The sequence below is a fragment of the Zonotrichia leucophrys genome, chromosome 5, assembly GCF_028769735.1.
Source record: "Zonotrichia leucophrys gambelii isolate GWCS_2022_RI chromosome 5, RI_Zleu_2.0, whole genome shotgun sequence".
In the NCBI taxonomy this organism is placed as follows: Eukaryota; Metazoa; Chordata; class Aves; order Passeriformes; family Passerellidae; genus Zonotrichia; species Zonotrichia leucophrys.
In genome coordinates this window covers 39,510,054-39,528,800 of record NC_088175.1, presented here as the reverse complement: position 1 = coordinate 39,528,800, position 18,747 = coordinate 39,510,054, and the positions used below count along the sequence as shown (strand labels likewise).

The window sequence follows — 18,747 nt, the reverse complement described above, 5'->3', positions numbered from 1 at the left end:
AATACAAACTCATCTGGTACAGAGAGGCCTTGAACTACACAGATAAATCTGTTGCACATCAGTGAATGCAGAAATGATACAGAGCACAACACATTCCTTAGCAACTCATCCCACTTCCACTCTGGAAATCTGGCTCCTGCCAGCAAAAGTAACAGATGACCCAGAGCATGGTAAGTGATCCAAACTGTCCCATAAAAAAAACTGGTAGCATATCAGTTGCAAAGGGTTCAAACTTTTCTGTAGAGTTTGAAAAAGAAAACCACATGGGGACTAAATATCACAAGGGCTTCTTAACAAAAAATAAGGCTTCCAGCTTCCACAGACCTGAGTTACTGCTCTATGAAGACGAAGGCAAAAGCCCAAAAGTGCAGTGATCTGAAGATCAGGCTCCAAGGGAATGATTGACATTCCATTCAGGCTGACAGCTAACAAAAGCTCCTGTACATATGCCAGCAAGCCACTGCCAGGAAAATCAGTGTTGCTCCCAACTTGCAGATTTCTGCATTACCAGGCCTCCTACTGTAGCTGACCCTTGCTGATCTACGCTGGCAGGCACAGCAGAGAGTGGAAGGAGACACAGGACCTCACCAACCCTGGCAACTTTTGATGAGTTTGGGCATTTCTTGAAAGAATCAGTGTCGTTTCTAAGTGTCTCAGGCTCCAGATTCGGAACATGATCAGCTACAACTCCCTGGAAAAAGCACAAATAGCCAAAAAGGACATTTGCTGGGGGCTTAAGCAAACACCCCAGGAACAATCGGGACACTGCAGAGGGCAGTGTGCTTCAGATCAGACTGAAATTGTCAGGCACCTGTAGAAAGCCACTCTGCTTGTAAATACCCAGAGATCAAACCCTTATCTCATCTCTCCCCCTGCTCACCCCACACAGCAAAATCTGAAGCCCAACCATCCCATTATCCACTCAGGGGAGGGGCTCATGTTACCAAGTATTGCATACCACATCTAGGGAGATATGATAGCCTTTCATTCCCACAGTGTCTCTAGAAGGAGTCTGACTGGGAAATGACCAGTCTCTGAATTATGTCTTGTGTGTGTGTGTGTTTGGGTTGTGGGGTTTTTAATAGCAAAAAAAGGAATCAGCAGCTGTCTGTATTTTTAAACTATGGAACATGAATCTCCTTCCACTTCCAAGCTCTGATTACAAAGTCTTTCATTTCTGCGATTCCAGAGCATCATCTCTGCAAGTTTCTATTCTCAGTTCAAAATTCACCAAATCCAACTGTTAGCAAAATTTATTTCAGTCAACAGAAATCTTTTCTCTCTCTAGTTTTGGTGGGGCTTGAGCCAGGCACTTGGCAAGATGCTGCCTTGTTTACTTCAAAAAGGAAATCCATCATAAGAAAGATCTTGTCCTGGATCAGATAACACTCCAGAAGTGATGACTTTGCTCAACAAAAACCTTCTGCAGCATTTCAAATTATTTGGTTGAAAGAAACCTGAGCACAATTATTAAGTAGAATTTAATCCAATATTTATGCCATTATTTTATGGATTAAAACCAAAGTGGTCCCATTCACTGCTTGAGTCATCTGAAGCAATGCCGTGCCTTTGGAGATTATATAGAGGAAGATTTTGTTGATTTATTGAGGACTGATTAACTAATTCAGTGTTTTCTTTTGTTAATTGATTATTCCAGGAGATCTTTCCAGTTCAGTGTCAGTCTTAAAAACCCTTTGCAGTTGGACTGCTGCTTCCAAATCTTAAGTATCTCCAAGATTCCCAGGCCCTTGAGATGACAGTACACACTTGTGGCATTTAACACTTGTGATGTCTCTTGGTACAACCTGCAGTAAGGATAAGCCCACTGACTTTTCCCAGTCTCTAGGAAACTGTGTTAAATTATAGTGTTGAACAGTTTTAGCTTGGTTCCTTTGAGATGACTTTCATTTATCTCAAGGTTTCTTTGTGTTGCAGGAGACTCAGATTTTTCCCAAGTCTTTTTATAGTCAGTCACTCACAGTACAAGAATTCAGTGTCAAGAGTGAACTCTAGCTTTGCATCTCACATAGATTCATCTGATACTTTAAGAGTTTATTTTCAAAGGCTTCTTTCCAAGTCATGCTATTGTCAGGGTTTGTTATCTAGCAGCATTTTCTCTACAACCTCACCAGGAAGCTAGAAGAGAATTGTCCATGAGTCACAAGAATTTTACCTGTGCATTCAGCTAGGCCCCAGGCAGCTCAGAAAGCCGGTCACTGTTTCTCAAGCATTAGCACTAGTGAATGAACAGCATAAATTTTAACTGGGAGAGAGTGGTTTTAAAATAGAAGTGGAAGCATACACTTCAGTCCATCACACAGTTTGAGCTATGTTACTTGTGGCTCAAATCAGTAGTCAAGGGATTAAGAAACTTTCAGCTTTTCCTTCACTTATCAAATCTGTCACACAGAAGATATCCTTTCCAGCTCCAGAGTAAAGCATACCCTAGATCCACTTCAGGTCTATAAATGAGCCTATCCTCAGCACAGGATAGTTCTGTTGGCCTCTGTGCACAAACAACAGTTTTCAAAACTGTCCTCCTCTGAGCTAATAAACTCAGCTTTTATTTCCTCTCAAAGTGGTAACTGTGACAGTTTCCCCTCTCTGCCCTCAGCTGATACCCTTTGCCATTTCTACATTCACTTACTAACACAAGCAAGCTGAGTGGAAATGAGTCTGTCCTTCCCAGAAGCATCCCTGTAAAGAGAATGAGTTTGACTTACTTCACTTAAAAAAGAATAAAGAAGGACAATAAAATAATGGAGACTGTCAGAGAATGCAAGCCAAATTAATTTCAGAATTGGTTCATCCCTTACTGGCATCTTCAGAGTTGCATCAGCTTGGAGGAAATGGATTTGTCTTTGTGTTTCTGAGAATCCAGCCTTGTTTCAATTCTTCTGAACACTTCCTTCTTTCCTTCTGACTGCATTTATCAGATAGGCTCACAAGGCAGATGACTTGCACCGAATCGAACACAAACTTCTACTGACAGGTTCTGCTACCTAGATGATGCATGACACACAAGTGAACTAAACTGATAAGGTCTCAGCTTCTTTCCCTGTTATAGTAACAAAGCACCTTGTAATGATATAATTTTTTCTGTTCCAAATGCTGGTTGCCATGATAAGTTACTTGTGTTACTCTGTCAGATACTACAAAGAAACAATTTGCATTCCCTAGAAAGATAGAAATTTTTAAAAGTTGATTACTTATAATTTTGCTTTCTGCCATGACCCTACTCACTCTCTAAGCTCAGGGAGAGATGGGCAAGAAAACATCCCAGTATGAGAAAAGGACTTGCATGTTTCTTGAGTCTAGTGTATCTTCAGGAGGATTAAATTAAAAAATCATGAAGAATATTGTGCAATGGGGAAGCAAAACTCACAGAGATCTCTGCTTTTCTCAGTATGCTGTCAGAGACATTGTCAGAGGGAGCACAATGACAGAGCCTTCCTTGCAAACACTTTCCAGTAAAGTTTCAGTCACACAGAAAAAGCATGCATTCAGAAAAACAGATTAGGGTGAGCTCAAATGCCATGGAAAGAACCAGAAAGCAAACTGCATGATTAAAATCAGGTGAACTTGTAGATATAGTGACAACAGGAGACCCAAAACAACAATAGCAATTGACACCACTAATCTACTCCCTCTGTCTACTGAGAACTAATAAACCTTCCAGTATATAAAAAATATATAGTGGGTATCTGGATGTATTTAAGTATGTATCCTTGTGAAGCTACAAAATTACTGTTACCTACTGTTACCTACCTGCTGATGATTTTGATGATCACAAGAAGACTTTTTCATGTTCTTTTGAGTTTTTTACTAGGGAGAAAGAAAGAATAATTCAACTTAGGTGTTTCTAGTAAAAAACCACTCCAAAAAAACTCCAATTTTAAAAATGTAGCTTTGATCTGTAGCTGATGAGGAAGTTCAGTTACTCACTAAGCTCTTGGCATGTCTGCATGTCACACAGTGGACAGCTAAGTTCATGTCTTGTCTACAATTCCTCTCTCACAGAAGTGAAAGCGAGGGTGAAAATATCAAGGAGTTAATTTTGGGTCACAGTACCTACAAAAATCAGTAATGTACCTTCACAGACTGAATTTAGTGTGTTGGTACAAAAAGTCATGACAGGATAAGCATGTCGATGAGTTATGGCCTTCCAGCTGCAAGCTGTGTACATTTTGGTGAAAACAATCATGAAAAATTGAAGGTATGGGAATTGAAGGTATTTCAACTCCACTGCGCATTTTGTTTTTGAGTTTTACTGTGGCAGTAAGGACCTAAGATACTCTCACTTTCCTTTTCATTGCCCTGCATGCCAGTGGACCCAGTACTTGGTTAGCCTTCCTTTCCTGTCATGCAAGGCTCACAACAGTTAGAGCACTGCAAGCCAGACATTTTCCAAGAATTAAACTCAAATTTGGAGAAAGGAAGGAATAATCTGCTCAGGAACAACAATTTTTTACAAATAGAATGGGCTATGACCTCAGAAAGTGTAAATCTGTGCTCTGATAAAAGCATGGAGTTACTTTGCCACAACTGAGGATCTAGTCCCAGTATTTTGCTTTTTTATCAAAAAGTAGAAGGGGTAAGAAGACACTTTTAAGCTATTATCACTCTCTGTGTCTTTGCAAGTCTGTGCCATCACCCCTCAGCCATTGTGGGGTTGTGACTCACCAATAGGTGATTCCGTCTCTGTCTTCCAGCAGTCTGCAAACAAATAGTCCTCAGGTATCTTACAGCCTGATGTGATCTGGCACTGAAGAATGAGCAAGAGAGAGGCAGTTTCAGTCTCCTCCTCTGGTGGTTCTTGGTTCTTGTAGGTCACTGAGAAGCCCAGGAAGCATGAAACTGAGGTTCCCCCATAGCTGTGCCTTTTTACTACCAGTTTGGCGCTTGCTTCCTGACAAGTTCTTCTGGGCCACCTAGGTACCAAAAAAGAGAAGCCTGTTTTCAGGGTGCTTCAAAAAGCGAGGCTCCTGCATGCTCCAGTACCCTGGCTGCTCGTTAGACACGGCTACAACAAGACGAGACAGGTAGCCCGGAGAGGCGGCGCACGGTGCGTGCGTGTGGCGGCCTGCGGAGCAGCCCCTCACCTTTGTGTGTGAGTGTGAGTGTGAGTGTGAGTGTGTGTGTGCGCGCCGCTCTGCCCTCGGCTCGCTCGGCAGCGATGCTGCCTCTCCCTCGGCTGCGGCCCTCGCCTCCCCGCACAACCCAGAGCTCGCTCAGAGTCAGGAGGGTTTGTTAGAAGCAAGGGAAGAGTTTCAAGGTAGGTTAAAAGCTTCAGCCTTTTTGTTTGGACCTGTCTATTTGCGTGCTGGTTTTTGGAAAAGTGCTCCGGCAGGTTTGTTTGTGCTGGTGCAACACGTTTGTGAGACCTGAGAAAACCTGCACAACTCTCTCTATGGGTATCCTTAGAACGTGTTTAATCTGCTCTTGATACAAGCTCTGCAGGGCATGAGCTTTCTTTTTATTATGTGTCAAGCATAGTATCTAGAACAATGGTTTTTAGATCGATTTTCAGATTACTAGATACTTTTCTAATGGAAACAATAAATTGTGAAAGTGTGCTTGAAACATATGTCAGAGAGAACAGTGCTTTTCCAGTACCAGGAGTGTGCACTTTATTTAGCATTGTATTCTGCATCAAAGCTTGATTGCTTCTGCAAGCCGCTGGAAAATACAGTGACTATGCAATCCACTCTATCCAGTTTACAAATAGTAATAGGGGAATCACAGTGCCCAGAGTAGAAAAAACAGTGTCCAGAGTAGAAAATGTCGGGTGTACTGTGACAGAATGGGAAGCCCTGCATTGACAGACCCGATTTCAGGACATGAAGCTTGAGTCCATCAATATTTACTAGCTCTGCTTCAGCGGTGCTCCTTGTGGCACCCAAATAGGATCAGACGAGAGCCTTTCGACACGCTTGGACCTTCATCTGAAATTGCAGTAATTCTGCTCAGACCGTGCATATCTCTGCCGCTAAGCCTAAGTGAACCCCATCTGCCTTACACAGAGCCAATTCAGGTGTCTTTCCTTTGTGGCCTTAATTGCACTTGAATAATTTGGAGTCATCTATTTTTCTAGGCATTTCCAGGCGCCAGATAAATGCACCCTGTGAGCCGAGTTTAGCGCATCGCGTTATCAGGCAGGACCGTGACCGACAACCAACGCTACATTTCAGGGGGCTCCGGTCCTCCTCCCCAGAACGCCTCCGTGGGGCGCCGACAAAGGCAGCGCAGCCCCGGGCAGTCCCGCGGGGAAGGGCGGGCTGCGGGAGCGGCGGCCGCCAGGCCTTCCCCTCCCCTCGGGTGCGGGGCGCTCCTGCGGAAGGGCTGCCGCGGGCCGGGTAGCGCAGACGAGTCCCGGCGGGGAAAGGACGCGATCCCGGCGGCTCCCGGGGCGCGGAGGCAGCAGGGGTCACCCGCCGGGGCGAGGCAGCGCCCGGCCCCCCCCCGCAGCCGCCGCCGCCCCAGGGACCGCCCCGCGGCCGGGCCGCGGCGGGCGGGCGGCGGCGGTGACTGACAGGCGGCGCGGCCCACCCGGAGGGCGGAGGCGGCGGGGGCCGCCAATCAGGGGCGGCGGGCGGGCGCCGAGCGGCGGGAGGGCGGGGCGCGGGCTGGGCGTGTGCCGCGGCCGCCGGCGGGGCGCGCTCCCGCTCCGCTCCCGCTCTCCCCGCACGCACATTGTCCGGGCGCGGCGGCGGCACAGCGCCCCGGCGCCCCGTGCCAATGCGGGGCGGGCGCGGCACGCCGGGGGCGCCTCCACCACCGCGGTGGAAACTTCCCCTCGCCGCCGGGCCGACGCGCGGCTGAAGCCCCCGGCGGGGAGGAGCGGAGCGGGGTTTCGCCCGCCTGGGGGGGCGCCTCGTCTAGTTTGGGTTTTCCTGCATTGGAAGGGCAAAAGCGAATACTGTTACCCGGCTTTAAACTTCCGCGCTCCGCTCTCCAGGACGCGCATCCCGCCCGGCGGGGTGGGCGAGCCGGTGAGTGACCGCCGGGAGCGGGCTGGCGCTGGGTCGCGGTGGGTGGGACGCGCCGTCGCGCAGGGGCAGCGCCCACCGGCTCGGCGGGGACGGGTCGGCAGCGCCGCCGCCACCTGTTAGAGGGGCTGTTCCTGCCCCCCCCCCCCCCCCGCCACCGCCGCCAAGTTCGTACTCCCACCGTGCTCGGGCTGTCCCCGCCGTGCCCGGGGTGGCGGTGAAAAGAGCCCGGGGTGCTGGGGGCGGTGGCGGCCACCCACCTGCTCGCCTGGCCGCGCCATGACTCTGCTGCCTGGGCGCTGCCTGCCGACCCGAGCCCCGGCAGGCCGCCGGGGTGGGAAGGTGGTGGGGTACCACCGAGCGGCAGCTTCTGTACCCCCTTTGCCCTCCCTGCTCTCTGCCCTCCAGCCCCTGCCCTCCTTCTGCACCCACTGTGCACTCCTCCTCTTCTCCTCCCAAGCTGCAGCCCTTTTTCCTTCCCTCCCTTGCCGTCCCGCTCCCTTCCGTGTCCCTTAGCTGCAGCCGTGTTCCCCTCCTCTTATTCGCGCCCCCAGTTTGCAGCCTACTGCACCCGTGTTCCCTCATCCCCTTGCATCCCTCACACTGCTCCTGTGATGCTTTAAAGGGGGAGTCCCGGACTCCCCACTCTTTGCCAAAGCAGGTGCCTGCTGGGCTCTGACACCCCCCGGGCGAGGCCAGCTCCATGGCGGTGCCAGGCCCGGGGCGAGGCGCGGAGGGGGCAGGCAGGTGGCGGAGGCGCAGGTATTTGTGTGCAGCTGCGAGCAAGGGAGCGAGGTCCCCCGTTCTGCGAGCATGCGGCTCTGCGGAGCTGGTGACACCTCCCTCCTCTCCCTCCCTCCCTCCCTCCTAGGGACGCTCGCCGCCGGGGCTCTGCGGCGTGCCGAGGCTTCCTGCGCCCTGCTGCCCTGCAAAGGGTGTCGCGGAGTCCGCGGCTGCAGCATCTTCACCCTACGTGAAGGTGCTTCTGATAGCTCGCTTGGCCCATACAGGTCCTGAGTGGGAATGTGTTTAAAAATTACCTCAAGCAGTGGAGAGAGCCTGGAGACAAAAGAGATGATGAGAAGTCAGAGTGGACTGGTGAACTCTGGAGCTGCTGGAGAAATGCTTAGGACAGCTGGAAACAGGACTGTGCAGCAGGAATGGCTTGTTAAGCCATTGCATGGCAAGTCAAGCCATTGATATTCCAGTGTCCTAAGTTGGATGGTCATATCTGTTGTAGCCTGTGATATGCAAGTTGCTCCTGGGTAGGTCTTTGAAATGCAGAAGGGGTACGAACTCCTGGTGAGGCTGTGTCAAGGTGTACTTCAGTCTGGTTGGCATGGGTAGGATGTGCAGCTTGGAGCAGGAACTGGTTTTGAATGGAGGTAAACACATGAGGTTTGGTGTGTGCTCAGCTAAAGAGTTGCTGTAGTCAGAATTGCTGGTATGTTCATCCTTCACGGCTCTGAAGTATTTTAATTCTACAGCTGGTGATTTGTGTGATTTCCGCAAGTGTTTTTAAGACAGCCATGTCTGAATCCATGTGTATCACCCCTCTGTGTGTCTGGTCCTTTCCTTCTCCTCATAAAATGTCTTTCCTGTGTGATTAATAATGTGCCAACTGCTTCATTTCAGCACTGGGGAGGCTGATGTTGATTGATTTCCCTGTTCAGTCTTCTCGGTGGGTCTGGAAGCTGATGGGTGTTATCACTGCAGAAAAGTCTGCTTTTGGGTGGGAGCTGTCAGCATGTCTTTTTTTTTATCTCAGCGAACCTCTTACTTCTTTTAATTAAAAAGAGATGAAGTGTGCGTGGTAATACCCTTCATGTTTACATTAAAATGATCTTGTAATTAGCAATAATTATCTCAGTTTGGGATATTGCTGAGATATTTAAACAGGACTTATGACCTGAGGGACACTTTTCCGGCCCCAGGGAGTTGCCCTTGTTGTGGTTCTCTCCTGTGGTGAGTTTGATTCAGTGGTGAAGGTAGAGCAGCAGTGGGAGTAGCCTCGTGTTCCTCTGATGTCAGCCTAGAAAGCCATGGCCACGGTTTCCTCCTGAGCCTGGTTCTGCTCCCCAGGGCTCCCTGGCAGCCCTGCCACCACGTGTGTGGAGATGCCCTGCCTTTGATGGCTTTCACCCCATGGTCTGACGAGTCTGAAGGGGACCTTGCTATTGTCTTGGGGGAGGGAGATAAAAACAGGCTGAAAAAATGCCAAGTGACCTTTTTTCCCCCCCTGGTTCTCCCAGGGAGGTTTGGAAAAGGCTGCTGATAATGTGGGAGACTTTTCCCTGTGAGAGTACAGATCCTGAGACATCCTTGTTCATCTTTTACCTGACTTCCGTTTAAGAGGAGAAAAGCTCAGCTCAAACATAAGCATTTACTTCCAGGCTGGATATGGCTCCCACTGCCTTCCCTCCTGCTACCAGTGCACCCCAAATTTACCTTTCTATGAGGCTGCTCTTGGAGCTCACCAGATTTTCTTGAGGTGAAAAACCTTTATGGAGTAGAAAAGCTGGGGAAAACATTCAACAAAATAAAGTCAAGACAAAAAGTACTGCCTATAGAGAAGGATTCCTTGTGCGAGGGTGGTGATTCTCTTCTGTCTCTCAAGATGAGTTATACAGTATACTGTATTTTTGTCAGTCTAGGAAAAGCCAAATTGTTGTGCTTCAAGTAATCTTTAATTGTAATTTATCCCCAGCTTTCTATTTCAACATTTTTGAACTGTAAACTTAGAACCAGAACTTATTGAGCAGCAGATAAAAATGTTGAATGTATTTGAATTTTACTTGTATTAATCTAATAACATTATTGACATGATATTTGATCAGCTCTATATCTGGCTGAAGACCACAAAATAGTCTTAATCAAACAAATTATTTGACAAATACAGATGAGATGAAATTAATGATCTATTTGTCAACTGCTGTTCAGCTGATCTGTCATGGCATGTTCCTTGTTCTCCTATCTTCCAGTTTTCATTCCATTTTTGCATGGTTGATCTTTTCCTGAACTGTCCCTGGTATCTGTTTCATTTATCTCTTTTGTGTCATGGTTTTCCTTCCATTGTTTCTTCTGTCTCTTTCTTGAAGCTCTCTTTCCATGCTTTTTGAGTCTAAATTAGCCTTTTTTCTTCTTTTTCTCTACCTTCCTGGTGGAGTTTTTTATGGAGCACTTCACAGTCAGCTCATCTAAATCTGGTATGTCTTTGAACCCATAAAAATGTAAAACTGAACCCAGACTGTGTCTGAGTATGAAGATGTTTGCATGGTGGAAATGCTTCTCTGCCTCTCCCCACGTTTTCTGGCTGTTGCAGGAAGGGTGTTCCTGCAGTTCTGGAGGTTTTCTCCAGCTGTCATTTTTGCTTGTGTTCTCCTTATGCCTCTTTCAGAAGTGAATTTGACTTTGTATCTTAAGAAAGCAACCAGGATCAAATGGCAGCCCTTGTGTTGTTCCCTGGTTGTGTATCTGTATGCAACCTGCTTCCATCTGCCGTCTGACCAAACCCAGCCTTCCTGCCAGGCAGTTTGCCTTTCCTCCTGGCATCATCCTTCCTCCCCACTGGGTTTACAGGCAGGAGGTGCCTTTCAGCAGGGCAAAAGGAACGGGTGCTTGGACCTTTTCTGGTTTACCTATTACTTGCAGAGTCTGTATGAAATTCAGGTTGATGAGGGTAGGTGGCAAGAGGTAAACAGGTCATTATGCAGGTTATAGTGCATGACTGAGCAGTCACAATATTCAACTTTGATCTAGTATACAAAAAGGAAAGTCTCTTAAGAAATGACATTTCTATTATAAAGAAGACTTTGTTTGGTTGTTTGGGTTTTTTTTTTACCCCTGGATGATATCTAGGGATGGGGAGGATGATTCAAAAACAATGAAAGGAATAGAAAACCTTGTCTTGCAGGAGAGGAAATTTGCTCTGCCTTGGCAATAAAGCTCAGGCAGTCCAGAGGGGTGTGATGGGAGTGCTCAGAGTGCGTGATTCGCCTCTGCTGATGGTTGCAGTGATGTTGCAGCAGTGCATGAGCTAAGCTGTGTATGTCATAGCTGACTGCTTGAAGTACTGGGAGTTATGCCACGATGGCCCCTTGTACCCTGAAGGAAAGGTCTGTGCTGTACCAAGGTGAACAGTTCACCTCTTCTCTGTCTTCTGAGGGGGTTTGGGGAACGCTCGGGTGCACTGACACAGAGAGCAATCCAGGCAGCACATTGTTGCAAAGCAGAATTGATTGGGGAGGATGGCGCCAAGAGGAATATTCTTTTGCAGTTAATTATTTACTGCAGGGAGAGAGAGAAGCTGGTGATGTTTGGTTTATAATTACAGATATCCAGAGGTAAATACTTCAGGATGATCTGGTTTATTCTGTGTGTTTCTAGCTATTTCTCTGTAATGTGGGACCAGCACTGTTTAATGACCAGCTCAGTAAAACCAAAACCCCGTTATCAATTTCTCACCAGTGGGGTATGGTTTTATAGCTTCCTCTGTGTGGTGCTAACTGACCTGAATGCCTACAGAGAGAATAGTCTTTCCATGCTTACTGTCTTAATGCATGACTTGCCTGTGGTGCCCATCTGACAGCAATGTGGGCTCTTGGAACAGCTAATCTCTGCTGGAAGATGACTTTGTGGTTAAAGCCAGAGGGTTGTGAACTGGAGAGTCCTGACTCCCCATCTGGCCTTGGCTAAGCTGGTTGCTTATTTCACTGAACTTTTCTTTAGGAGGGATACTGACCTAGCAGATAACCAGCAAATACCCAGCCTATCTGCTGAAGGGGTAGGATGCCCTGGGTGAGGCGCTCTGATAATGCAGAGGCACTGGCAGCCCAGGTGCTTGTATAGTGCTGTGCTGTGGACCAAACTTGAAGAGGATTTTTCCTTTTGCTTAGCTAAATCCATTATAGATCAGACTGCTCATATGCAAGTTAAATTCAAGAGCTGGTGGAGCTGAGTTTAAATGTGTGTGTGTGGGAGCAATAACTTGACGAATACAAAAAAGAGATATTGCTGCAATGTCTCTGGGAAGATGCCTGTATGTCTTCTGCTGTTTAGCATCCTTGAGAGAACAGCAGACGTGAAGGAGAAGCTGTGGCCTGTGAAATGAAGAGGATGTCACGCTCTTACTGGGAGAAGAGGAGCAAGATCTAAAAAGCCAAGGAGTAGGAGTGAAATGAGGGATGCAGGTGTGCACAGCGGGGGCTGCTCCAGGCTGCCCTGTTCTCCCTGGGTGAGGCTCTGCAGAGAGAAGCAGGGAGGAGATCAGTGGAAAAAGCATTGTGGAGTCTGCTTTGCAGACTGTGCACTGCCTCTCCTGCTGGTCAGGGCTGAACCATGGCTGGCTGGAAGTGAAAGTGCATGGGGCCAACCCTGAGAAAGGCAAAGCAGTGAAAAATCTCCAAAGAGTGGCCAGCAAGTGCTTGTGCCTGAGGCAAGCTGGGATCTTGTTTAGATACTTGCTGAGAAGTGAGCTTTGTTCATCAGCAGATTTTTGGGGTAACAGGCAGCCACCGTGTCGGCCTGCTCCAGGATCACGTTGAGCGCTCTGACTCTCTGTGCTGTCTTCAGCGATTCTGTGGCTTACATCCAGCTCTATTCAGCCTGCTTCAAACCATGTGTATAGAATAAGCTTGAATGTATAAATTTGGAGCCTTCAAATGATGGATTCCATCCCACCCCAGATAGCCACTTCAGGAGCCAGAGCAGTATTCTTGGTGTGGCACTAGGTCCTCTGTTTCTGTAGTGATTGTAGCAGCCATGCTCCTTCCCTGCTGATGGCTTTGCATTGGATGTCAGGGGCTTAATGATATGTGAGGGACTGGAATTCCTTCTCCAGGAAAAGGCTGGGCTTGAGAAACCAGGCTTTAGTTGATATGATAAATAGATAAAACAGTAATTGATTATGTTAAGTAAATAAAACATGACTGTTTCTTGTTTGGGACTGATCCTGGCATGTGTGTATGCTAATTCTGTTATTATTTTTTTTTCATTGTCTCCCCTTGGATCTCTGTCTGTAGATGCAATGGTTCTTTTTTGGTCCCACTCTGCTGGACTCCTGCTGTGAACAGCACAACTCTGCTTTGTAGAATGCAAACCTAGTAAACGCTGGTGAAAGCAGGAGGTACCTCCTGCCTGGTGTGTGCATGCACAGCCCTTGTGTGCAGAGGATGAATACATAACCTTACAATATAACATTGGTCATGCAAGGTTTCTCCCAGTCTTGTATCTCCCGGCCTTTTCCTGATTTGCATGATATTGTAAGAGGCCAGTCAGTTTTTTCTGGAGGGCTTGTCCCACTTTACACAGAGGCAGCCTTGGGCGAGTGGTCTGCTCCCTGACCTGCTTTGACGAGCATGTGCCAGCTTCTTGCTCCACTGATGTGGGAGGCAGGGTGAGGATCAGTGCTGGGGCTAGGCAGGGGGAGGACATGGCTGTGCTGGTTGGTGGTGTCCCCTCCCATCTGGCAGTCAGCGTAGCTGCTGATGGATGAGGAGGTGCACACAAATCCCTGCCTCACTTTCTGCCTCATCGTTCTCCTGGGGTGTGTGGTGGCTGTACTGAAGTCTGAGAGTCAGATCTGCTCTCTCTCCTCTTAAGAGTACAGCTGCATCTCCTCCATTCTGCGCTACTCAGTTGCAGCTGATGGCTCTGCAGCTATTCTGGTGGTCCCTGTCATTTTCAAATATCAAGGTACTGATTCTCAAAACATATCCACTGGAAAGAAATTTCTACCATGACCATGGTGGAGGTAGAAAACAGAGGTGTGAGAGAGTGAGATCTAGACCTGGAAAAGTGCTTCAGCCCCTGCTTTTCCACGGAAATGAGGCTGTGTACTGATGTGGCTCATAGGCATAGGGACATGTGCAGGGTCTCACCAGGTCTGTGGCAGAGCAGAGAGGTAGATGGATGAGGGTGGAAGTCTCTGATTCATGAGCAAATTGTAATCATCTGACCCCACAATTACTGCGCCTGATTATCAGGGGCTGGACAAGATGTCCTCTGCTTCACATTCCATCTAGGATGAACACATTAGTTAGTCTGTGTTCAGCTGACACCAGTTTAGACCTCTGCTGTTCCTCTCTGGAGTACATCTCAAGCAGCCACCCTTTTCCAATCTATGAAGTGCCCAGGCTTGGCTGCCCCTTGTCTCTGCTAGAAAATGAAAAATTGCCAAGCATCTACCAGTGCCTACAGCTGGGGCACCCACTGGGCAGGGAGAGGAGACACATTATTACAACCCCTTGTTTTACAGCTGGGAACTGGGGAATGAAGATTCACATTAACAGGAGGAGCTCAGAGCAGAGCTGAGAACAGAAATTGTTGTCCTAGTCTGGCACTTTGACTGCAAGGTCAGCTTCCCATTTCCTTTGGTAACTGGTGAGTGTCAAAAGATTCAGCATCCAGCTATTGACATGTTGCTAAGCTGATTTTCTGATGAGAAAAGTGTTTTCTTATCACAATGAACCCTGAGTAGGTGGGGGCTTATTTCCTTTTATCGTTTCAACCAAGGCTGTCTTGACTGTTATTGTAATATTTTAGGTGTCTAGTCTTAGAAGTGATGTGAGTGGGGGGCTGGGATGGCAGTCCTTTGCATGTCAGTCTTCCAGGCTGAAAGTGGGGCTTGTGGCCAAAGAAATGGATAGATATCTCCTGGTAAAACAGTAAGAAGATTTGGTCAATTGAATAGAAATGCTCCTGGAGGCTCCTGGATGGGGATTGTTTTAAAAATCAGAGGGCTTTAGGATCTTAATTTGTGTTGGTGGCAGATGATTGCAAAATGAGCAATCTCCCTATCGGTCATCTGCACCAAGGCACTTTTTGTGGAAAGATTTAAAAAACAAGGTGTAGTTAATTGACCAAATTTTTGAGGTTAAAAAATAAAACAAACTTCCCAGGGGGTAAAAAAAAAAAAGGTGGATTTCTTCAAGAAGCAAAAACGCTTTACTTTTTTAACAAAGCAGTTTCCGAGGCACCTAATCTAATCTTTCCAAAACAAATCTCTGGCAGCCAGGGTTCATGTGTTTTAAAAAACAGTGTAGAAAGAAATGTATCGTGACATTTTAATTTGTTGCTGAAATATGCACACCTCTGGGGTAATTCAGAGCAGCCATTCAGGAGTGGATGATAAACCTGTTCAGGATAGGAGGTGAGCAAAGGGAAGCCCCTGAGATGAAACCGCCCATGCAGAGGCGTAATTCCTGGGATTTAGGTTTGTCTTCCTCCTTTGATTCTAATGGGGCTGTAGTCTGTTCAAATATTCTAAACAGGGCAGTTGTTGCTGAGTCCTTGCTGTGGCAACAAGGGAGGTTTTTGTGGTGATTCTCTGTGGAAGAGCCTCTGTTCCTAGCCAGCTTTAGAGATGAAATGGGGGAGGATTACAGCCCATAAGGTACAGGTCCCTGGCTGGGGGTTTGTACAGGCCCGGGGCAGCTAGTTGGATTTTGTAGTCACCAGTCCCTGGATGCAAACTGAGCTGTGAAAGCTGGCTTGAAATTTCTACTGTTTTAAAGAAAAAAACAAGGCAATTGCCTTGGAAAGGGAAAACAAGGGTGCTCTTGAGAAGGCTAAGGAAAGCCTTCCTTAGTTTTAGTGGAAGATGTACAGTTTAAAAAAAATATGCATAGAGTTGCTTATCTGAAGTGTGCTCCTTGTAAAGAGGTGGGAAGCTGAGTGCCTAGGAGAGGGCTGGGCTTTCTCAGAGCATGCTACTAAGGACATGCTTTTTTTGGCAAGCCCTGCAATTGCATTGCAACAGGGTTGCGAGGTCTTGTTCAGGTTCAACTGAAGGTGGTTGAACCTTATTGACTGCAGTGGCTGGGCTGAGGGGCAGTGCAGCATCTCTCAGGTCAGTTCAGGTTTTCATCTCCTTTGTTTCAAAGTCTCTGTGCCTGGAATTAGTTTATTCAATTTGCAGCTTAGAGCAATTACAGAAGAAATCCCGGAGGAGGAGAAAAAGAACACTACCACCTGAACAGATCACAATAATCAAATGGGTTGTGTTGTGGAACTGGGATGTGACTGGCAGCTGCTGCAAAGAGGTGGACAATCAGCAGTCACACTTTCTCAGCATGGCTTGCTCTCCTGGGGCATAGGGAGCAAATACTGTTGGGATTAGAATGCAAAGAGATAATGTTTAAATCTGAGGTAGGAGCCTGTGAGCTTGGTGACAACTGAATGCTGGGGTAAAAGAAAAAGCTTTGCCAACAGTAAGTCACACTTTCAGGGAGCTGAATTAAACTTCTCATTTTCTTCTGAACCCTTCAGTCCCACTGTGGGTGAATGTTGTGCAGTCTCTTCCATGCTTGCTTTTTTCCCCCATTTGATTTGAGGGCCCATTGTAGCAACTTATCCCCCGTGCATCATGTTATCAGAGAAGTTATTCTGCCTACAATCCCTGTCTGAGCTTCATTTTGTTGTTTACTGTAGCACGAGGGCTGATGGCTTCACAGATCTCAGAATACCTCCTCCATCTCTCCCCTGGCCAGCCCAGCAGCATGACAGCTCCATTTAGTGTGCACCATCTGCTTTGACTTCCTTCCCCTGGACTCATTATTTTGTTGCCTGCCTCAAAGGATTGTATATCAGAAGTCATGAAAAGGAGAAGAGTCCTCAAGGCTGGCCTGTAAATCCCAAGTCTCTCTGCTAGAAGAAATGGCAGTCCTCTCCCATGTCCTTGTCCTTGACCTAGCCCTGCTGCATGTGTTCATCCTTCCCTGCCTGTCATGCTGCATCTCTTGATGGGCACAAAGTGAGCCTTGCAGGCTCTCTGGGTTCTCACAGCACAAAGTGTTTGGTGCCTGGGATGTTCCCCTTTCTTCACCTGCTAACTCTGAGGCAGGCTGAGACCTGCAGCTCTGCCTTCTCTTCAGCCATCCCCCAAAATTATTTGGATCCACTTGGAACATCATTACAGGGGAGCTGTTGTGAAGTTTTCTTGTTGGTAAACACTTAAGGGCTTGGGCCTCTCATCTCCCACTTGAAGTGTAGTGTAACCCTCAGGCCTTAGGGACTGAAGTGTTTTTGTGTTAGGTGCAGGGTGAGATTCTCTCTCTGAAAAGCTTCCCCGTCATGTGCAAGATGGGGAACATCAGGGTGCAATTCCCCTTTCCAGATGTTGGCATCTAACATCCCAGCCCCAGTCCCCCTATACAGGCAGCAGAGGAATTGAGCACTTCCACCTCATCGTAATGCAGGTGGATACCTGAAAGAGATCAGACAGACTGTGCCTGTCTCTGCTCATTGAGGATAGAGAGACTCTGGGTGATGGCTCCTGTGGACATATCTGTGCTGTAGGTGAGATGACCCCCACCTTGTCTAGCTGCACTGAGCATGCTGGTGTAGCACACAAAGGAGGCAAGACTGTTGAATGTGGTCTGTCTTTGATCTGGTAAGGATGTTCATCTTCCTTTGGTCAAGAAGCTACCCTTCAGTTTGATTGCTTGCTGGCCAAGAGTGGAGGAGAGGGATGCCATCCACACAGCAACTGGAAAGCTGAGTTAAACACCTCTCAGAAGTGCTCCTGGGACAGAGCTCCAGTGCTGTCCCAGCTCTGGACCAAGGGATATTTTAATCAAGTGAAGGCAGAAAGTGTAGGTATGAATGGAACATTTTTGTCCTTATTCATCCTTTCATACTGTGGCCAAGTGGCTGCTAACATCGGTCAGGGATTACTCAGGTACTTCTCAGGGGCTCCTGACCTCCTGCATGTGCCCAAATAGGTATTGTGTTGGAGTGGGGGAAGACATGAGACCTCTGTATCTAGAGCTGAAACAATGGCATGGGGACTTCAGATTGCAAACCAGCAGGTGATAGCAGCAGGAGCCTTCCAGTGCCTCAAAACGGGTTGCACATCTGGGTGTTCTAGGATTGCTGGGTAAAACTCTTTCTGTTAGGGGAAAAAGAGTCATTTTCCTAGCACTGAAGCACTGCTACATGCCATATTGTGGCTTTGAGGATGATGGAGCAAGTTTCTGTAGATTGTATCCTGTTTGACCTGAACCTTTATGGTTTCTCTAAAGACCCCTGCATGGTCTGCAGAGAGCAGGCTGAAGGAGACCTAGAGCTGTTCTTGAAAGAACTAGAAAAATGAAGTTGAGCCAATTGAAAGGAATAAAGCCTCAGAGCCTGGGGAGGATTTCTTGACTAGCTGAGTTATCCCTTTGATTTGGAGCACTTGTTCCATCATGCCTTTTGCTGGGGAAGAATTAGCCCAGTGGCAGAAATGCAGTATAGTGGGTGTTTTGGGAGTGAGAAACCTGTCTGCAGCAGGAGCCCACAGAGCTTGAACTCAGCCTCTGAGTCCCTGTGCCAACAGCTGGTTGCAAGCCTGCTCAGTAGGGGGTGGTGCCATGCCAGTCTTTACCCTCCATCTCATGCCTGTGTTGTCAGCATGATTCAGTGCTATAACCCTGAAGAAAGAGTCAATTTTATACCCCAGTTTTGTTTGTTGTTGATACTCATGCTATAATTCCCATCACTTCAGACACCCATTAAATGGTGCTCTGGCAAGTCTGTCTGGTGTGTGCACTGCAGTCACTTCAAACTGTACAGCAGTGGGAAGTCTGTTGGGGTGAAATCTCTGACTGGTCCTACGTGGGAAACACACATACTGTGCTACAGAAAAAGGCAAAAAAACCCTCAATTTCCATTATATGGTGTATTTTCCTCACTTAACAATGCATTTGATCTCTCCCTGCTGTCTTTCCTGGCTACACGTGTCCACCACAAACTTTTGTACTTTTCATCTCATGCTTCT

The 18,747-nt window shown here is 47.5% G+C and overlaps 1 protein-coding gene across 1 annotated transcript in view; it reads left to right on the top strand.

Moving 5' to 3' along the window:
* Positions 1-6,657: 6,657 nt before the first annotated feature.
* Positions 6,658-18,747, top strand: part of HRAS (HRas proto-oncogene, GTPase) — a 39,732-nt gene continuing 27,642 nt past the window's right edge. Inside the window, exon 1 of the mRNA XM_064714607.1 lies at positions 6,658-6,992. The gene's annotated coding sequence lies outside the window, so the exon portion shown is untranslated. The remainder of the gene's footprint in view (positions 6,993-18,747) is intronic.